General features: G+C 32.9%; 1 protein-coding gene and 1 pseudogene across 3 annotated transcripts in view; one reads left to right on the top strand and one right to left on the bottom strand.

Annotated features, from left to right (window-relative positions):
- The window catches only part of MKLN1 (muskelin 1), a 162,728-nt gene that overhangs the window by 128,540 nt on the left and 13,986 nt on the right, over positions 1-20,202 (bottom strand). The window lies entirely within an intron of this gene.
- LOC308645014 (immediate early response 3-interacting protein 1-like) lies at positions 11,166-11,735 on the top strand (annotated as a pseudogene). The gene has a single exon. The product of its transcript is annotated as an immediate early response 3-interacting protein 1-like (transcript).

Below are 20,202 nucleotides of genomic sequence, written 5' to 3'. Positions count from 1 at the left end.
TGTGGCTCAGTGGTAACGTGCTGGCCTAGCATGCATGAGGCACTGGGTTCGATCCTCAGCACCACATACAAATAAATAAAAAATAAATAAAATGTCCATCAACAACTAAAAAATATTAAAAAAAAGAAAAATAATCTTCGAAATGCTGAAATTATCCTAATTACATGTTTGAAATTTGAATAAGAATAGCACATGAAAGAGAATAAGCACAGAAAGCATCTACTATATATAAGATTTTAAAATACAATAAAAGTCATAGTTCAAACAATTGAGAAAGGAAACTTTCTATACAGCAACTTCTGTTAAAAAAGTTCTACTTTATACTAAATGACAAAATAGTCTTTCAAAGATATTTAAGAATTTAAGGTAAAAACAAAGTAATTAAAAATAAACATCATATATACATATTGTATATTTTTAATTATTACATTGCAGGCAGTTATGGTGTTATATAATATATTCACTACAGGTTGAGCATCCCTAATCCAAACATCCAGAATGTCAAAATCTTAAACTTTTTGGCCGCTGACATTATACCACATATGAAAAATTCTACACCTGACCTCACATGAAGTTGTAGTCAACACACAGGCACACTAAAAATATTGCATAAAATTACCTTCACGCTATGTTGTATATAGTCTATGTGAGACATGTTTAGACTTGGATCCCATCCCTAAGATATCTCATTATGCATTTGGAAATATTCCAAAATTCAACATATTTATAGTCCCATGCATTTTGAATAAGGAATACTCAACTTGTACATGCACCACATACTGTTTATAATAATACAATTGTGTAATACTATACAACATTGTGTATGTGTACATAAAATCAATTTTTGAATCAAGAATATTTTTTTGGGGGGGTCTACTGGGGATTGAACCCAGGAGCACTTTACCACTGTACTACACCCCCAGAAAACCCCCTCCTTTATTTTTTCTTGAGACGGGGCCTTACTAAATTGCTGAGGTTAGCCTGGAACTTGCAATGCTACTGTCTCAGCCTCCCAATTTGCTGGGAGTACAGGCATGCCACTGTTCCTAGCAAGGATTTTTAATCACAGCATCAAAAGCAGAGAAATGGGTGGGGAAAAAAATACTGAAATAAGTAGAAGATAGTACTTCTACTGGAAACCAAACTATACATTAACAGCATACTTTAATTGGTAGAATCATTTTCCTCAGGGATATGGATCAATTCTGAAATACTTCATATGTATCCTGGGGTTGAAATAATATGTAAATGTTTATGTATTCAAAAGTGAGCCAGGTTTCTCACTTTTGGAGTGGGAGAGATAAACATGGATATTTTGCTTAACAGAGATATATTAAGAGAGATACAAATACCAAAATAATTACAGATGTATGTATACACAAGTAGTCTTTTTATCTCTATCCACTGAGGAGGGACTAGAAACAGCAACACATCAAAGAGTCAAAAGCACACCCAGCCCCCAGATCTTGATTTCTCCATACCATTCTTCAATAAAAGAAAATGGGAATTCTTGGAGAAAAGGCTGATTGTAGGTCAGGAAAAGGGAACAGTAAATGAGCCTGGAGCCCCTTATACCAAAAGGAGAAAAATGCTCAAAAAAATTTTTTTAAAGGATGGATCATGTCAAAAGAACACAGAGAAGGCAAATGAAAGAATAAATGGCCAAAGCTAAAAAAATACTAGCATCAAAATAAAGAATGCAGCAATGGAGTACAACCCAAAATAGAAAACAAACATCCAACAGTCTTAATTGATATTAACCAGCCCAGTCTAACAAGGAAAATAAAAAATCAGACAAACCCAAATTGAGAAACATTTAACAAAATACATTACTCCTCCAAGCTCTCAATATAATAATCAACAAGGAAAGACTAAGAAACAGATGAGAAAAGAGTAAGGAAGCTTGACAACTAAATGAAATGGGGTATTCGGCATGGGATCCTAGGTCAGAAAGAGGACATTACAGGTAAAAATGGTGAAATCCAAAGAAAAGTTTGTTAATAATAATGTACCAATGTTGGTATCTTAGGTGTGACAAATGTGCCATGATAGCAATAGGGAAAACAGTAAGGGCATCTATGAATCTATAATTATTCTGAAATGAAAATAATACTTAAAAAATGTTAGAGGTATACTTGGCAAAGAGAAAGAACTTAATAGATTTGTGATTACAAATAGGTGAATAAAATTTTTTAAAAAGCCAACTATAAAGAAAAGAACTGCTTTTATGCACACGTTAAAAGATTTTGGATTATAATAACAGTTGTTGGTTGGTCAGAGCTGGTAAAATGGTACTCTCATGTTTTGCTGGTTAAGAATGAAACCTATAGAACTTTTCAGGAGAAAATTTTAATTTAATTTTAATTATATATATATATATATATATATATATATATATATATATATATATATATATATCTCAAATGTTCATTTCCTTAAAATAAAAATGATGGTGATACTAACCTTGACAATGTGTTCTGTTTGTCAGTTTTGTAAGTGCTTTCCATGTACATACTATTATCTTTATTCAAAGGTCAGCCTCAGCAAAAGCCAGGCACTAAGCAACTGGTAAGACCCTGTCTCTAAATAAAATACAAAATAGAGCTGGGGATGTAGCTCCAGGGTCTTGAGTTCCTCTTGAGTCCCTAGGGTCTCTGGGATTAAACTGAAAAAAAACTAAAAAGGCTTATTTTCCTTTTGAAATTTTTAGGCAACACATCATATCCCAAAATGTAAAGTCAGCTCCAGACTGCTTTTAATTTGCCCTCCCACAATGATCCTTCCTCAACCTTCTTCCACTCTCATGCAAGGCAAATAAGAAACTAGTTTAGGGCAGTGACTCTTAACATCAGTCCCTCACCAACAGTAACAGAGCCACTATTGCTATGGTAGCAGTCTATAAAATGTGCTCGTTATTATCATTCCTCTTATATTTTCCAAAGACCTATAAAACCTACCATCATTAGCAGTACAGAGTCTTTTCTTTTTCTAATTCTTAGGACTAAGTTAAAGTCATTAACCTCTCATATTGCATATGTCAATCATGATACCAGCTCATCTCTCCATTTTCTAAAAGGGGATTATTCTACTCACAGGCACAGGACAGTGCAAAAGAGGATTATTCTACCCAGAGCCACAGGACAGTGCATTTAAAACTTAAATTGTAACATGTTAAGTTGAAATTTAACACAATTAGAATTGAAATTTTGTAGTAAGACATTTTGCCTTACAACTATCTCAAAGACAGCTAATTTAAACTGCCTTCCTCTTATGGCAGGAGATGAGACAGATCAATATGAAAAAGAAAAAGAAATTATAAGACAAACAAATGTATAAATAAACAGAACCAATAAAACAGCTAAATGAAAAATAGAATAAGAGATATAAATGAAGGAGTAAGTCAGTCAGTAGCATGATAAAAATGTAGCAGACAGAGGAAGTGAAGAGGAAGATTTTGAAGACCATGCACTCCAGGGAATAGGAAATAAAAATCAATGGTTTCTTAATTCCAGTTTCCAGGAATCTCTGCTCTGCCAACTAAAACAATGTGGACACAACACCTTACAGGCATCCCATAAGTTTAATTTATACTACTGTCTAGAAAAATAAATAACCACAAAAAAGTTATACAAAGCACAATTCAGTGCCAAGGCTATAAGAATCAAATAAGAGTTACCTAGTAAGAGTAAATAAAATATCCATGATGCTTAAAATATTTACAACTCAAAATACAAATAACAGCTAAAAACTGGTTAAGAAGAACTGAAAAGGAGATGGGCTTGGGCTAAAATGGCTTCCCATTTTTATCAAGTTAATTTAAGTTTTAAATGTGCATTTTCATTTCATTTCATTGGATTAAAAACAGAAGGTTAATAAAAATGAACAATAATTTCATATTTGGGCACAGACTACAAAGATAAGGATATGAGTAGTTAAATCAATTTATTTTGATCATAAAAATTCATAGTGAAACACATGGGTAAATGAAAAATAGAATACAGTGTTGACTTTTTCCAAGTTAAATATCTCTATTTTTGCATATTTTTAAGTGTACAGTATCTATATATACAGTACCAATTAAATTTTAGAAACAAACTATTAAAATTCAACCTTAGAATTTATTGGCTGGGCATGGTAGTGCATGCCTACAATCCCAGCTACTTGGAATCTGATCACTACCACTGTATAAAAGTATTGAAATGTCATATTGAACCCTATGAATATATACAATTATTGTGTGTCAATTAAAAATAAAAATAGCCATATACAGCAGTACATGCAGTAAACCCTGCTACTTGGGAGATTGAAAAGTTCAAGGCAGCCTGGGCTAAGAGACCCTATCTCAAAATATTTTTAAATGGTCTGGGGACTTAGCTTAGTGGTAGAGTGCCCCTGGGTTTATTCCAGTAAAGCAAAAAAATAAACAGTTTATTGGACATTTTGGATTTAATTCAAGTCACCCAAATTTTTTCTTGATTAAACTTATGCTCAAATCCTATATCTGCTTAGTAATATTCAGATTACTGCTGTTAAGAATACTTAAATATAAATAGCAGTAGTTGGGGGAAAATGGAGCATTTAAATTGTTTCTGCTAATGGCTCTTCAGGTTTCCTATCAGAAAATCCTCCAGATTTTCAACTGACACTCAAAAACCACTTCTAATTCTGATATAAAGAAAAATCAATCATGTAAAGTATTTAAAAGAATGTAAAAGGATTCAACATAGGAATTCAACCTAGCTTTTTCCATGGTAGTTTAAAAACACTCCTAAAACCTGCATCCTTTCAATGAAGTGATAAAATGGAAGGATCTACATCTAAATGGAGATGTAGCTATAGCAACTTGCCTAGCATGAATGAGAAAGGCCCTGGGTTCTATCCCCAGCACCGCAAATAATAATAATAATAATAATAATAATAATAATAATAATAATAATAATTAAAATATAATAATAATAATAATAATAGAAAAATAAATCAACTAAGAATCATAAGACTTTGGATCTTGGCCACCAGTTGATTGGATAACCCATCACATGTCTCAGAGCTTTAATTCCTTTATCTATAGTGTGAAGGGAAAGTTGAGTTCCTTAATCTCAAATTTCTTCCAGCTCTAATCAGGGCAGTTTAGTTACATATTCTAGGAAACACCATTTAGGAAGCTAAATTAATAGTCTTTTAGACTTTGTTCAAAGTATCATGTATAATGTTCCTCCTACACATCTGTCAATAATAACACACACAAAACTAAAAAGTTTGTTTCAAAGTATAGAATAGAATAGTGATTATCCCAGCATGAGATAGGTGAGGGGGGAGAAAGAGATGAAGAGAGCTTAGTTAATGTGTACAGGGGGGCAGTTGGTTAAAAGGAATGACTTCTAATGTTCAACAGCAATATAGGATAACTAAGGTTGACAACAACTGAACATTTAAAAATAGCTAGAAGGAAGGATTTTGAATGTTTCTGGCACAAATGACACCTCTGTGGTGATAGATAAGCCAATTACTTTTATCTGATCATTATACATTGCATACATGTATAAAAAATGCCATACTATAGCCCATAAATATATATAATAACTATGTGTCAATTAAAAATAAAAAGTCAAGTACAGAGGTACATACATATAATCCCAGCTGCTCAGCAGGCTGAGGCAGAAGGATTACAAATTCCAGGCCAGCCTCAGCAACTTAGCAAGACCCTGTCTCAAAATTTGAAAAATAAATAAAAACAGTTAGAGATATAGTTCAGCAGTAAAGCAATTTATTATACTGGTTCAATCCTCAATGTTATAACAATAATAATCAAAACAACATTTTATTAAAAAGTCAAATTAGAATTTGAATGAAAAAAAGTAGCAGTAAAGAAATAACAAAGAATGAAAACAATGTTTTTCCTTAAAAAATAACAATACATAATCAATTGATTATGTAACAGAGCTTCCATTACGTGTAAATACTCTGCTAGATTAACAGTATAAAAAGGGAAGGAGATTACAATCTATTTTTTAACACATATAGCACAAAATTTAAGAGACACAAAAAAGTATACAATAAAATACTATAATTCAAAATGTAAAACAAGGATCAACTCTTAAGTCAATTTTAAATATCTACCTCTAGAGAGTTAAAGAGTATGCTAAAAATTACAGCTTTTCCCTAAATTAAATATTTGTACATAAAAGAGCTTTAGACTCACTTCCAAATATTTATCAATTTTAAGACAGGAGCACAGCCAGTAGAGGAGTCAACCATTTGCTGGAGTTGCTCACAGTCAACAAATATTCACTGAATCCCACCATATGCCAGTGTGTTAGGCTCTGGGAATACAGTGATATTTAACATAGACAAGGTCCCCAATTTGTGATACTAACATTCAAATGAGAAGTACAAAATAAGTAGAGTTAAAAACAAGATAATTACAGACAATGCTATAAAAAGAAATAGGATGCATAAAATTTCACACACACACACTCACACACCCTCCCTCCCTCCCTCCCTCCGTGTCTCTCTCTCTCTCTCTCTCTCTCTCTCTCTCTCTCTCTCCCCCTTAGCCTGGCAGGGGGAGATAAAAAGTTACTCGTGGGCTGGGGCTGCAGTTCAGTGGTAGAGTGCCACTGGTGACAGATTCTGGTGACAGGCGATGGGAGATTGGAAGAAATAGAGAGTCAACACACACAGATCTTGAAGATAAAACAGCTGGGGTTGGATGGAGGCGCTGCTCCTCTCTGATGAAGAAGCAGGTCTAAAAAATTACACCAGCAATCTTTATTATATGTGTCTCTAAATCAGATTAAAGACTATGCAAGCATTATTCTTTATATTCAGAAAAATTACAGAGTTAGCAACAGTATGCAGCTATTTCCTCAGTTACATTACAGTTGCAATGTGCAATGTTAAGAGCACTGTGCAGCTCTCAAGAAAGTCCATCGTTTTTGTTTTGTTTTGTTTTTTCAGAGAGAGAGAGAGAGAGAGAATTTTTTAATATTTATTTTTTAGTTCTCGGCGGACACAACATCTTTGTTGGTATGTGGTGCTGAGGATCGAACCCGGGCCGCACGCATGCCAGGCGAGCGCGCTACCGCTTGAGCCACATCTCCAGCCGGAAAGTCCATTGTTTAAAGTTACTAATTTGCAGGCAGATTCAGGAGCAGCAAAACTGGTGAAACATTGTGATTATCTTAGCAAGGAAGTTCCTTCATTCCAAGGAGCTGCCTGCCAGAGAATATTAGGTCGAGGCTGATAAGACTCTAGCATAGAGGATATCTCCATAGCAACTGGGCATCCTATGCCGTTGCACAGAAACTTTCTGTTTCTGAAATATTCAAAAAGTGCTAATTCTAGATTCTCCAAGTATGCCAATAGCCTTGAAGTCATCAGGGACTCAATCTCAGACACTGGTCTCCCAGTCACTGTCACTGCTCTCCACAGCAGAGCATTTGCCTAGCAAGTGTGAGGCACTGGGTTCAATCTTTAGCACCACATAAAAATAAACAAAATAAAGGCATTCTGTCCATTAAGGTGGGTGGAAGAGAGAAAGAGGAAAGGAGGGGGGGGGGGATACACTACTGTAAAAATGAAGGAAAAGTCTATTCTCCACAAAGGACCAACAAGTTCACATCCAGGCAATAGGAAATAATGTGAATAAAGAAATATGAGAACTAGGGAAAGTCAGATAATATCTTTCACAGACTTCAAGATGTAGGTAAACACAGAGAAGGCAAGAAATCTGTAAGGGAGCCAGAGATATTCAAAAAGTGCTAATTCTGGATCCTAAGAGGATTTTAAAACTATGCTCTCAATATTTTCTCACTTTCAGAAAGACAGAGATCCACCCAGAACAGAAACTGAAAGAGAGAGAGAGAGAGAGAGAGAGAGAGAGAGAGAGAGAGAGAAGGGTGTGGGGGGGGGGAGTCTAAACAAAGCAAAAAGAATGAGAATTTGGCCAAAGAGAAAGAAAATACATAGGTGAGAAGAGGGCCAAATGACAGAGACCTCAAAAAGTATCACAACAGCAAAATACTTTTAAAGGGGCTTCTTCCGAAAACAAAACATCTGGAAAACACAGACACAAAGGCAAAAGACTTTATTTATTATTTCTCAAAAGTTCAATTTTTAAAAATACATCACAAATGAGAGGGGCCTGGAGCCACAAAGCTCAAAAACTACCCTTGTCCATTCCTTCCCTACAGAAGTTTTTCCTTCTGTAACTACCAGAAAACCAACTGGTTTATATACTAGTAAACATAAAAGGAAAGCCCACACTAAGATGCTGTGGGGAAAACAGCATTGTAACAAATAATAAAAATACTGAGCAATGTAGACCCAAAGAAAACTATTAAATTTAGTATTGCAAAATGACCTAAAAGTAATGAAGAAAAATATTTCCTTTAGCAGAAATAAACTAAAACTATAACAGATCAAAAAAATAATAAGACCAGATTCACAAGTGAGGGATAACAGTTGGGTTTTTTCCTTTTCCCTAGAAACAAAGATCATAAATTACAAAGAACCCCCCATACACACACAGAAAAAGACCCCTCCCTTGAAAATAAGGCCAATAAGGGAAAAACAAAATAGAAAATGAACAAAAATAATGAAAAAGATATAAAGGAAAGCAACAGTAAGTAGTTGATCTTAAAAATATATACTTGGAAGCAGACAGATATTTCAGACTGCTACAAGGAAAACTTCAAATTAAAACTGCAATCTATACACTAAATGGACACATGGTATACTAGGTTAATTCAACCCAGAAGATACCTACTACAATTTTTTTTTAAGCTTTTGAGCATTCAGGTAAAAACATCAAGTCACTTATAAGGAAAAAAAAACTATATATAGGTGTATGTGTGTGTGTGTGTGTGTGTGTATAAAACTTAAAAGCTATGCTTTTCATACAATCAAACAGAAATTTTAAGATACTCAGGCACAAAAAATGTGAGCCAAGGACTTTATAGCTAAACTGTTCTTCAAGTTTAAAGGCATAGTTAACAACATGTTCCTTGAACTCTTCTGGAAAAAAACCACTAAAAAGCAAACTATACAAATCCCAAAATGACTTGAAAGCCCTAAAATGTGGTCATATGAACTAAAAACATGTTTAGCTACACAACTAAAATTAAGGATTAAGGTACAACTAAAATTAAGGATGAAGGTAAGTACAACATAATAGAATATAAATGTGTACTAAAAAAAAAAACGTAGAAAGGATAAATCAAACTAATGAATGGCAAGAATAGGTGCAAGTTAGAACATTCTTATTGATTTCATAAAAAATATTAACTGAATTCTCCTGTCATATATAACAAATTAGAATAAACTATTTTAAAAATATTAACTGAAAGGAAAAGACTATCACTTAAAATTAGATGCTAGGAGATAATGAATAAAGGCTAGAGGTCCCAGCTAACTTCCTCAGGTAGACTTAAGAATATGACATTAGAGAATTTTTAAAAATTATGATTAATATCTTAAGGGCACTAAAGAAAAGTAGACAAGATGCCAGACATGTGGGAAATGTAACAAGGAAAGAGTCAGTGAGCTTGAAGATATGTCAACAGAAAGTTCATAAACTAAAAAGAAAAAAAAATGATGTGGGGGAGGCAATATCCAAGGACTTTAAGAAAATCAAAAAGCCTAACTGCAATACAAGAAGAGAAAGAAAGAGAGGAAAGAAGGCACAGGAAAAAAGTCATTACCAGGGAACAAGGATAAGAATTACCCTGGAATTCACATAAAAATCCCACTAGCAAGAAAAATTGTAAGATGGGGCTGAGGATATAACTCAATGGCAGAAAAAAAGAAAACAGTAGGATAAAATATTTAAAGTTGCTGAAAGGGGAACCAAAAAAAAAAAACCCTAAAATTCTATATTGAGTAAAATTACCTTTCAAAAATGAAAAATATTTCCTAAAGCAAAAACTAAGGGAATTTGTTACCCATACCAGTAATAGTAAACCAACTGCTACTTACAGAAATGTTAACATAAGTTCTTCAGAGAGAAGGAAATTATATAGGTTAGGGTTATGGTTTAAACATTAGGTGTCCACCAAAAGCTCAAGTGTTGAAGTGCAAGAAAGTTTAGAGGTGAAATGACTGGGTTATAAGAGCCTTAATCTAATCAATACATTGATCTGGTACTAATTGTAGGCAGTTAGGGTGTGGCTGGAGGAGGTGGGTCATTGGAGGGGAGCCTTCCATGTATGTATCTTGTCCCTGGTGATGGATCTCTCTCTCTCTCTTTGCTTCCTGGTTCCACGTTTTTAACTGCTCTCCTTCTCATGCCTTCTGACAGAATGTTCTGCCTGATCTCAAGCCCAGAGCAATGAAGTAAGCCACCTATAGAATGAGACCTCTGAAACTTGAGCTCCAGAACTTTTCCTCTTCTAATTGTTCTTGACAAGTCTTTTGGTCGCAGCAGCAAAAAAGCTTACTACAACAGTTAAATACATGGATCTACATAAATAGGGTAACAGATTAAATTAAGATTTAAAAAAACTTTTTTCTTATTCTTAACTGACATTGGATGAGTACAGCATATAGATGAGTGAAATTCATGAACTACATTATGATAGGAGAGATACTATAGTTTGAAAAGTTTAATAATATTAAGAGGTGGGAACTTCAATAAATGGCTAGGTTAGGAGGGCTCTTGCCGTCCTTAATGGATTGAACACCATTATTGTGGGAGTGGGTTAAACAAAGCAGAAGTGAGTTCTTTATAAGAGTTAGTTAGGCTTCGTTTTGCAATCCTCTATCCCTCCATTTGTCCTTCTGCGGTGAAATGATGTGGCAAGATGACACTGGCCTGTAAATCCTAGGCTTCCTAGCCTCCAGAATTTGAGCCAATAAATTTCTGTTAATTACAAACCCAATCTGTGTTATTCTGTCTCAGCAGCACAAAGCAGACCAAAAAAGGTAGGAATAACAAATATTCTGATATAAGGTACCTGTACTAGCAACATACACATTTAAAGCTAAATTTAGATTAATCATAATATGTATTACAAACTTTAGCACAACCACTTAAAACAATTTTAAAGAAGTATAATTGATATGTTAAAAGACAAGAGAAGAAATCACATTGAACGTTCATTTCAAATTGGGATAGAAAACAAGAATAGAGCGGGGGTGGTGGCGGCACCACGTCCGCTATAGCAGCGGGAGAGGGTTCAGTTGGGCCTCGTGAAGGCTCCCAGTGACCATGGCCTTTACCCTGTATTCACTACTTCAGGCAGCCCTGCTGTGTGTCAACGCCATCACCGTCCTGCACGAGGAGCGCTTCCTTAAAAACATTGGATGGGGAACGGACCAGGGAATTGGTGGATTCGGAGAGGAACCAGGAATTAAATCTCAGCTAACGAACCTGATTCGATCTGTAAGAACTGTAATGCATGCGAGTGCCATTGATAATAGTAAACTCAGTTGCTATCGTACTGCTTTTATTATTTGGGTGAACAACAATGGCAGAAATGGAGACCCAGAAGAAGAGATGCCAGTGAAGTTATTATTTCAGTCATTACTAGAATATTCATTTCTTAGCAGGCTGATATTTCACTTGACAAAAATGTAAAATTGAAAATAAAACCAGAGTTTCTATTTATCTGATTTTTTTTTTTAAATACTACACTTGGGTTTAATTACAGAAAGATCAAGTCACCAGAGGTAGTCCAGGATTGAAATACATCTGATTGCTGGCTATTAATAACAGTTTGTGCTATGGTAAAGATTGTTTAAAGGGTACAAGACTCTCTCTCTGGGTTGTTTGTTTGGGTTTTTAGATGTTTTTCTCTCACTTCTCAGGGATGAATTTTTTTCCAAAGTTTTGAAGTTCCTCGTGACTTAGCTGTGATGTGAGAGTAATTATACCCCTAGATTAAATTTAAAGAATTTTAAGTAATTATCACATGTAAATGGTAAATAAGTAATTTGGATAATTCTATTTTAAACTGTTGGTTAAATAGTCTATATGGTCTTGTTATGAAAAATTAAGATTTATATATACTATAAAGGATAATACTCTTTGATTTCAGGGAAAATTCTAATTTTGGAAGTCACCTGATGATTGTGGTCTCAAGTTCTTTTTATGCATTTTATTAATTGACCTGAATAATGAGATCAAGCCAGTATCCGAATTTTCTTTGGTAGAAAAATCTGTACAGAAATGTCTGTACCCTTTTTACAATGATGATGACTTATTCTATAAAATCAGCATAAATATTAGCCTGCAATAGCAACCTAAATAATCACAACTAAACTATCCTATGTAAGAACACTGTTTATTGTGAAGCCTTTACCTCCCAAAATATTATCATGTTTCCATTTCTTGGTGGAGCAGCACATTAAAAAGTGTGATTCTTAATTCTTCATTCTGTCAATAGAGCATTCATGCTAGATGTTGTTTTTTATTTTTTGTTTATATGTCTTGAATCATCTTGTAAGGTTGTTTGCTTATCCCATAATATGGTTTTATGTAGAAAGGTTTAAACTATGTAAATGGTTTTTGTGAAAATTATCAGTTATTTTGAAGGGGTGGAATGGCATCTTTGTTGATAGAACTTTTGTAAATAAAGCTGAATTTTCAAATCAAAAAAAAAGAAAACAAGAATAAACAAAGACAAGTGCACTTAATAGAAAACAGTTACAAATAATGTAGACATCAATTCAACTGTATCAATAATAAATTTATATGTGAACAGTCTAAACAAACCAATTTAAAAATAAAGACTGAGTGGATAAAGAAAAACAAAGTTCAAATACGTTATCTATAAAAAAAAAAAAAAAAAAAAACTTACCCTAAAGACAAATACATGAATATAAAGAAATGGAGAAAGATATTATCATGCTTCAAATAGAGAACTTAGTAGCTATATTAATATCAGTCAGACTTAAGAACAGAGAGAATCATGAGGGATATAAAGAAAGGCATTAATGAAAAAAGTATTAACCCTCTAAGAAGACATTACAATCCTTAATGTGTCTGTGCTGAACAAAAAAGTGTCAAAACACTTGAAAGAAAAACTGACAGAACTGCAAGAAGCACTACTATAACTGGAGACACCAACCTCCTTCTTTTAGTAATTGACAGATTCAGCAGGCAGAAATTCAGAATACTACTGAAATGAACAGCAACATCAACCAACAAGATTTAATTGATATTTACAGAATACTTCATCCAACAATAGCAGAATATACACTCTTTTCAAATGCAGTAAGGGGCTGGGGATGTAGCTCAGTGGTACAGCATTTGCTTGATACATGGGAGGCCCTGGTTCAATCCCTGGCACAGGGGGGAAAAATCAAGCATACTATAGAACACATAATTAGTAACATAAAAGGACAGAATATTATGCAAAATATGAAAGATAATCCTAGAAATCCTAGAAAATCCTAAAATAATTGGAGTAAACAACGAATTTCCAAGTAACATATAAGTCAAGGAAGTCTCAAGACAAATTCAAAAATATTTTGAACTAAGTAAAAATGAAAGAAAATAGTCAGTAAAATGTGTGAGATACAATGAAACCAATGACTAGAAGGAGACTTACAACATTGAATACATGCTAGTTAATAAGATTTAAAAGGTTCCACCCTAGGAAACCAGGAAAGAAAAGCAATTTAAGAATAAATGAAGTAGGAAAAAAAATAAAACAAAAATTAGAGTAAAAATGAATGAAATTAAAAACAGGTAACACAAAGGGAGAAAAATTAAACAAAGAGTTGGTTACTTGAAAAGACCAATAAAACTGACTAGCCTCTAGCTCGGTTACCAAAGAGGAGGGGGACAGAAAAGATACAAATCACTAATATTTGTTGAAAAGGAAGCATCACTACTGATCTTAGATATCAAAGGATTATAAGATGAATATTACGAATAACACTATTCTCACAAAATTCATAACACAAATGAAATTGACCAATTTCTTGAAAGATACAATACTAAAACTCAAGGAGACAAAGCCAATAACTACTAAAGAAATTTAATCAATAATTAATAATCTTATTCTTCAACTGTCCATTAACATATTCTTAAATGTATAAAGTTATGGATTGACTTGTAAAGAGTTTTCACATTTAAGTTTCAGTCTTTTTCTTTTACTTCTGTGTCAGTGTATAGAATGCTACAATAATTAAAAACAAGAGATTGGGGCTGGGGATGTGGCTCAAGCGGTAGCGCGCTCGCCTGGCATGCGTGCGGCCCAGGTTCGATCCTCAGCACCACATATTAACAAAGATGTTGTGTCCGCCAAAAAAAACGAAAGAATAAATATTAAAAAAAAAAAACAAGAGACAAGGTTATTAAATTTCATGTCATTCAAAAAAATAATAATTAATAATCTTCCAAAAAAAGAAAGCATCAGGCCCAATGGCCTCACTAGTGATTTCTACCAAACATTTAAGGACAGTGATAATTCCAATTCTCTAAAATGTCTTCTACAAAATAAGCAAAGGAAACATTTCCTCTATGAGACCAGCATTACCCTAATATCAAAACCAAATAAAGACATCCTAAGAAAAATTTCAGCTCAGTATCTTTTATAAATATAGATGCAAAAAATTTACTCAACAAAATATTAGCAAATCAAATTCAATTCATAAAAGTAATAACAGCATAATCAAAGTATTCATTCCATGTATGCAAGGCTGGTTCAGCATTCCAAAAACAATTAATACATTCCATCAATAGGTAAAAGAAAAAAAGTTATATAATAGATACAGAAAAGGCATTTCAAAAAATCCAATATCAATTCATAATTAAAAACCCAAGCTAATTAGGAATAAAGGGGACCTTCCTTAAATTGATTTTAAAAAATTTACACATAACACCTATAGCTAACATTACACTTAATGTAGAAAATTAGATGCTTCACCCATATGATGGGAATAAATCACTCTTATTCCACATCATACCAGAAGTCCTATCTAGTACAATAAAATTTTTAAAAGGAAAGGTGTATATGTGTGTGTGTGTGTGTATGGATGGATGACATGATTGTCTACAGAAAATCCCAAAGAATCAACAAACTCCTGCAACTAGTAAGTAATTATACAAAGGTTGTAGCATTTAAAATTGATGTGGGCTAGGGATACAGCTCAGTTGATAAAGTGCTTGCCTTGCATGCACAAGCCCTAGCACCACAAAAAAAAAAAAAAAAAAAAAAAAAAAAAAAAAAAAAAAAAAAGAATGTACAAAAGTCAATTGCTTTTCTATATACAAACAATGAATAACTGGACTTTCAAATATAACCCACTTATATTAGTACTTGAAAGATAAAGTACTTAAGAACAAATATAATAAAATATGCATAAGATCAGTATGAGAAAAACTTCAATTGCTGATGAAAGAAATCAAAGATAATATAAATGAATACAGAGACAGTCCATGTTCATAGATGGGAAGATTCAATATTTTTAAGACATCAGTTCCTCCCAACTTGCTCTAATATATCCAATCCAATCATAAGCAAATCCCAACAAGTTATGTTACGAATATTGACAAAGCAGATTGTAAAGTTTATATGAAAAACAGAAGATTCAGTATAGCCAACAAATACTGAAGCACTAAGTTGAAGAAATGATATCACTTACCTTCAAGACTTAACTAAAAGTTACTACAGAGGTCAAGACAGTGCAGTAATAACAAAAGAATAACTGTACAGATCAACAGATTAGAATATAGGCTCCAGAAATAGATCCAAACAAATATAATCAACTAATCTTTGACCAAAAGCAAAGGCAATTCGATGAAGACAGAATTTTCAACAAATGGTACTAAATCACATATCTACCTAGGAAAAAAAAATCAAGATCTTACACATTTTATAAGAAATCAACTTAAATGGATCTTAGAAGTGTGAAACACAAAAGTATAAAACTTCTAGAAAGCAACATATAAATATAGTTTATATGTAAATATAAGAGACATGGGTTAGGCAATGATATTTCAGATACAACATCAAAAGTATAATCTATGAAAGCAAAAAAAAAAAAAAACCAGTTAGGCTGGACTTTATTCAAATTAAAACTTGTGCTCTGCAGACACTATTATAAGAGTAAAAAGATAACCCAAAGGTATAGAAAGGAAATATTTACAAAATAAGAAAACAACACAATTCATAAATGAGCAAAAGATGTAAACTTAAGAAGACAGAAAATGAACACTTGAAAAGACATTCAATATCACATATTATTAAACACAGCAATGAAATAGAATGGGGGGAGGAGGCAGTATCAAGTGCTAGCAAGGCAACAGTAACTCTCACTCACTGGTGAGGGGAATGCAAAATGTTTTGGTCACTTTGTACAACTAACTGGCCTTACTGATAAGCGTAGAGGAAAAGGTGCAGATCTAAGTGACACTGGAAATGAAATGGAGTTTATAAAACTAAAGACAATAGGATATGCATAAGAATACTGTACTCTGGTGGATAAAAGTGTGTCTTACAAAGTACAGATGAGCAATTTTAATACTGCTGTATACATATACTATAATCAATCAATGAATCAAATGTCTAACAAATAGAGTCCAGTTTTTTTATTACTGAGGTGAAAATTTACAGATTAGAAGGGGAAGAGCCTGGAATTATTCATGTGGTAAGAGATTAAAGTAGGAGAACTTATTTCACTCTTAATTGAATATAACCAGCAGCATACTTGGTCACATATACAAATATTTATAGATATGTATATATACACAGTTAGGATACAATCATTTTTCTTTGCTCTGCCAGTTGAAAGGGTCTGAAAGGAATAACATCCCAAAAGCAGTACACCTAATACCTGGATTTTGATGCTTTTCTCCAATAAAAGGAATCATAGTTTCCATAGAGAAATAAGGGCAGGAAATAACAAGATGGAGCATCTTGTGGTACCAAAAGTTAAGGAAGTGAAGAAAGAAAAGAAGTAAGGATACAGCCAAAGATGAAAACAAGTAAAGCAACAAAATAATTAGAATAGTATTGATTATAACTTAAAAGTATAAACTAAGTACCCATGAATCCAAACAGATACAAATAAATTACTAAATAAATTAATATGGAGGTGTCATACTTTTCATAGCTGAAAAATATTCCATTATGTAAATACATATCACTTGTTTTTATCCATTCATCTGTAAATAAACATCTTGGTTGATTCCATATCTTGGCTCTTGTGAACAGTGGTGGATGGGTGTGAAATAGCTCTTTGATATAATCATTTCATTTCCTTTGGATGTATAGGCAATAATGGAATTGCTGGATCATATGGTAGTTTTAGTTCGTTTTCTGAGGAATCTTCATTCTATTTTCCATAATAGCTATACTAACTTACATCCCACCAACAAGATAAGTTTCCCTTTCTAGGCAAGGAATTCTTACACAAAAAAACAGAGCCATAAAAGCAAAAATTGGACTTCAGCAAAGTTGAAAAATTGCTCTGAGAAAGACTGTTAAGAGAATGAAAAAGAAAGCTACAAACTAAGAACATATTTCCAAACTACATATCAGCAAGACTTACATCTAGAATATGTGAAGAATTCTGAATACTCAACAGTTAAAAAAAAAAGGAGGCAATTCAATTAGAAAACAGATAAGACATGAGCAGACATTTAACTAAGGATGCACAGATGGCAAATAAATACACAAAAAGATGGGCAACTTCATTCATCATTAGGAAAATCCAAACAAAAACCATAATCAGATGTCATATCTAACAGAATATCAAAATTAAAAAAAAAACAACAATGACACCAAATGCTAGCAAGTATTCAGAAAAACTAGATCATTCATATATGATGGTGGAACTATAAAATAGTATAGTTATTCTAGGAAAGAGTATGGAAGTTTCTTATAAAACTAACCACTTATCATACAACCCCAAAACTAGACTCTGGACATTTATCCCAGAGAAATGAAAATTGACATTCAAGCAAAAAAAAAACTGTACATGAATGTTTAAAACATCTTCATTTCTAATAACCCCAAACTAGAAAAAAATCTATATGCCATTCTATTGGTGAATGATTAAACAACCTGTGGATACATAAGTAGTTGCTTGCGTTTGCAAAAGGAAACAACAGAAGGATGGACCAAAAGCGAATAAATTGGCTACCCATATTAGAGGGGATGAAAAGTCTTAAAGCAACAGAGATGCAAGCTGTACAGTTTAAAATTTGAAATCAAGTTGATGTTTTACACAATGTAAAAGCACAGCAAACAAATGAACCCCTAAAAATTGAAAACAAATGAACTTAACTGCAAATCAAGTTGTTGACATGATCCATGAAAAATTAAAAGTTTTATTTCAATTACCTTAAAAACAAAATATTTACTATCCTCAGTGCACTACAATATAAAGAGAAGAGGGAGAAGAACCTGCAAAGATATGCAAACTTTACCCAGTAACAACACTGATGTTATTACATTTAAACTATGTTTTAAACCATAAAGGATCCTAAATCTCTACCCAAACTCTTAACTCTCATAAACTATGAGATATGTTCACCCCACACACAGAGATATGGCAAAACAGTAATCATATTAATGGTGATCTTAGGAAATATTTTCAGCATAAGAAAAAAATAACAAATGTTAAATGAAAGAAGTTACAATCTGGTAAATCAAATTTGAACTGGAAATAGTATAAACTCATAATTATTTTTTCTTCTAAAAAATTTTATTTCTCAGCTACATACCCTAGGAAGGTCCAAAAGAAATGACAATTTATAGTAGCAATAAGTGTTCCTAGTTTCCAACTCTGCATTCTAAGCATCATTCTCACACAAAAGTATTATACCAAAAAGCAAGAAAATCTATTAGAATGGGAATTATTCAAAGGAATACAGGAGTAACCCTGAAGGTGCACCTACTAGACAAAAAATGGAATATTCTGTCATCAAAAAGAATGACTATTAAAGTTACTTAAAACATAATAAACTCATGTTGATAATGTTTTTCTTTTAAAAATAAAATTAGATACTTAAAGAAATACACCAAATACCAGTTGGTATTTGAAATAAAACTTTTAATTTTTCATGGATCATGTCACCATCTTTCTAAAAAAAAAAAAAAATAAGCATTTATGTTCCCAGTACAACTGTATTTCAGAGTAACCAAAAAGCTCTAATTAAGGGGAAAACCTATACAGGAAAAAAAAATGCAACCAGTAAATGTGAAAGGAATGACAGAAACATTTGTTTTGATGTCTTTACTGAAATAGTTTATCTATAATGACTAAAAGTCTTTGGATAGTAACATCATAAATGAAAGATGGATGGAAAACTTCACAAAAAAAACTGGACTTTGTACATCCTGAATTGTTAAAATAGAAAGTACATGACACCACCTAGAGAGAAGTTATGAGAAAAAAAAAAGTGTTACAAAATCTACCCAGATCCATTTAATTCCAAGTACTGCTGTACATAAAGTATAACATTAAAGGAATTAGTCAAATGCAACTACAAAAAAGCAAGTGAACATATCCAGAAATATGGGAGCCTCTTCAGGATAAATGACATCATTTCTTAAAAAAATATCAATGGATTGAAAGAAAACTGGTAAAAAGATGGGAAGATTCTTCTTGATAAAAAGAATTTTAAAGTGAGTGGATATGATTCAAAAATACTAACTATAAAAAGACATTTTGGTAAAAAACAGAAAATTTAGTGAGGTGGGTATCAGTTGTTATTAAAATATTATTGCCACACTGTTAAGCAAAATAACAGTATTGAAGTTATAAGAAATGAAAAGTTCTCTAGAAGAGAAATTCAAAGATGGCTTTAAATGATCCCTATTCTCCTGGTATTCACACCTTCGTATAATTTGTTCCCTTCTGTGTTTGACAGTCTAGAACAATGGCAAAGGTGACAAGATATCATTTCTGGGCCTAGTGTACATAAAACTGTGACTTCCATGTTGAAGAGGCCCTCGTGGCAACAAGCTGAAGGCAGCGTTTGACCAAGGACTTGCAAGAAACTGAATCCTGCCAGCAACCACATAAGCTTGAATGCAGATCCTTCCCCATTCAAGGATTCAGATGAAATAGCCATCTTGACTATAGTCTATAACAGACTTAGAGTAGAGGATCCCTTAATCTCTACCCAAACTCTCATAAACTATGAGATAACAAATGCTTACTGTTTAAATACTTAAGTATTTAGGAATGAAATAACATAACTTACATTTACTTTAAAATACACCAGAAAAAAAGAAAAGCAGATAG

This window comes from Spermophilus citellus (assembly GCF_964194105.1).
Source record: "Spermophilus citellus genome assembly, chromosome: 3".
NCBI lineage: Eukaryota > Metazoa > Chordata > Mammalia > Rodentia > Sciuridae > Spermophilus > Spermophilus citellus.
This window is presented reverse-complemented; position numbering and strand designations above follow the sequence as displayed.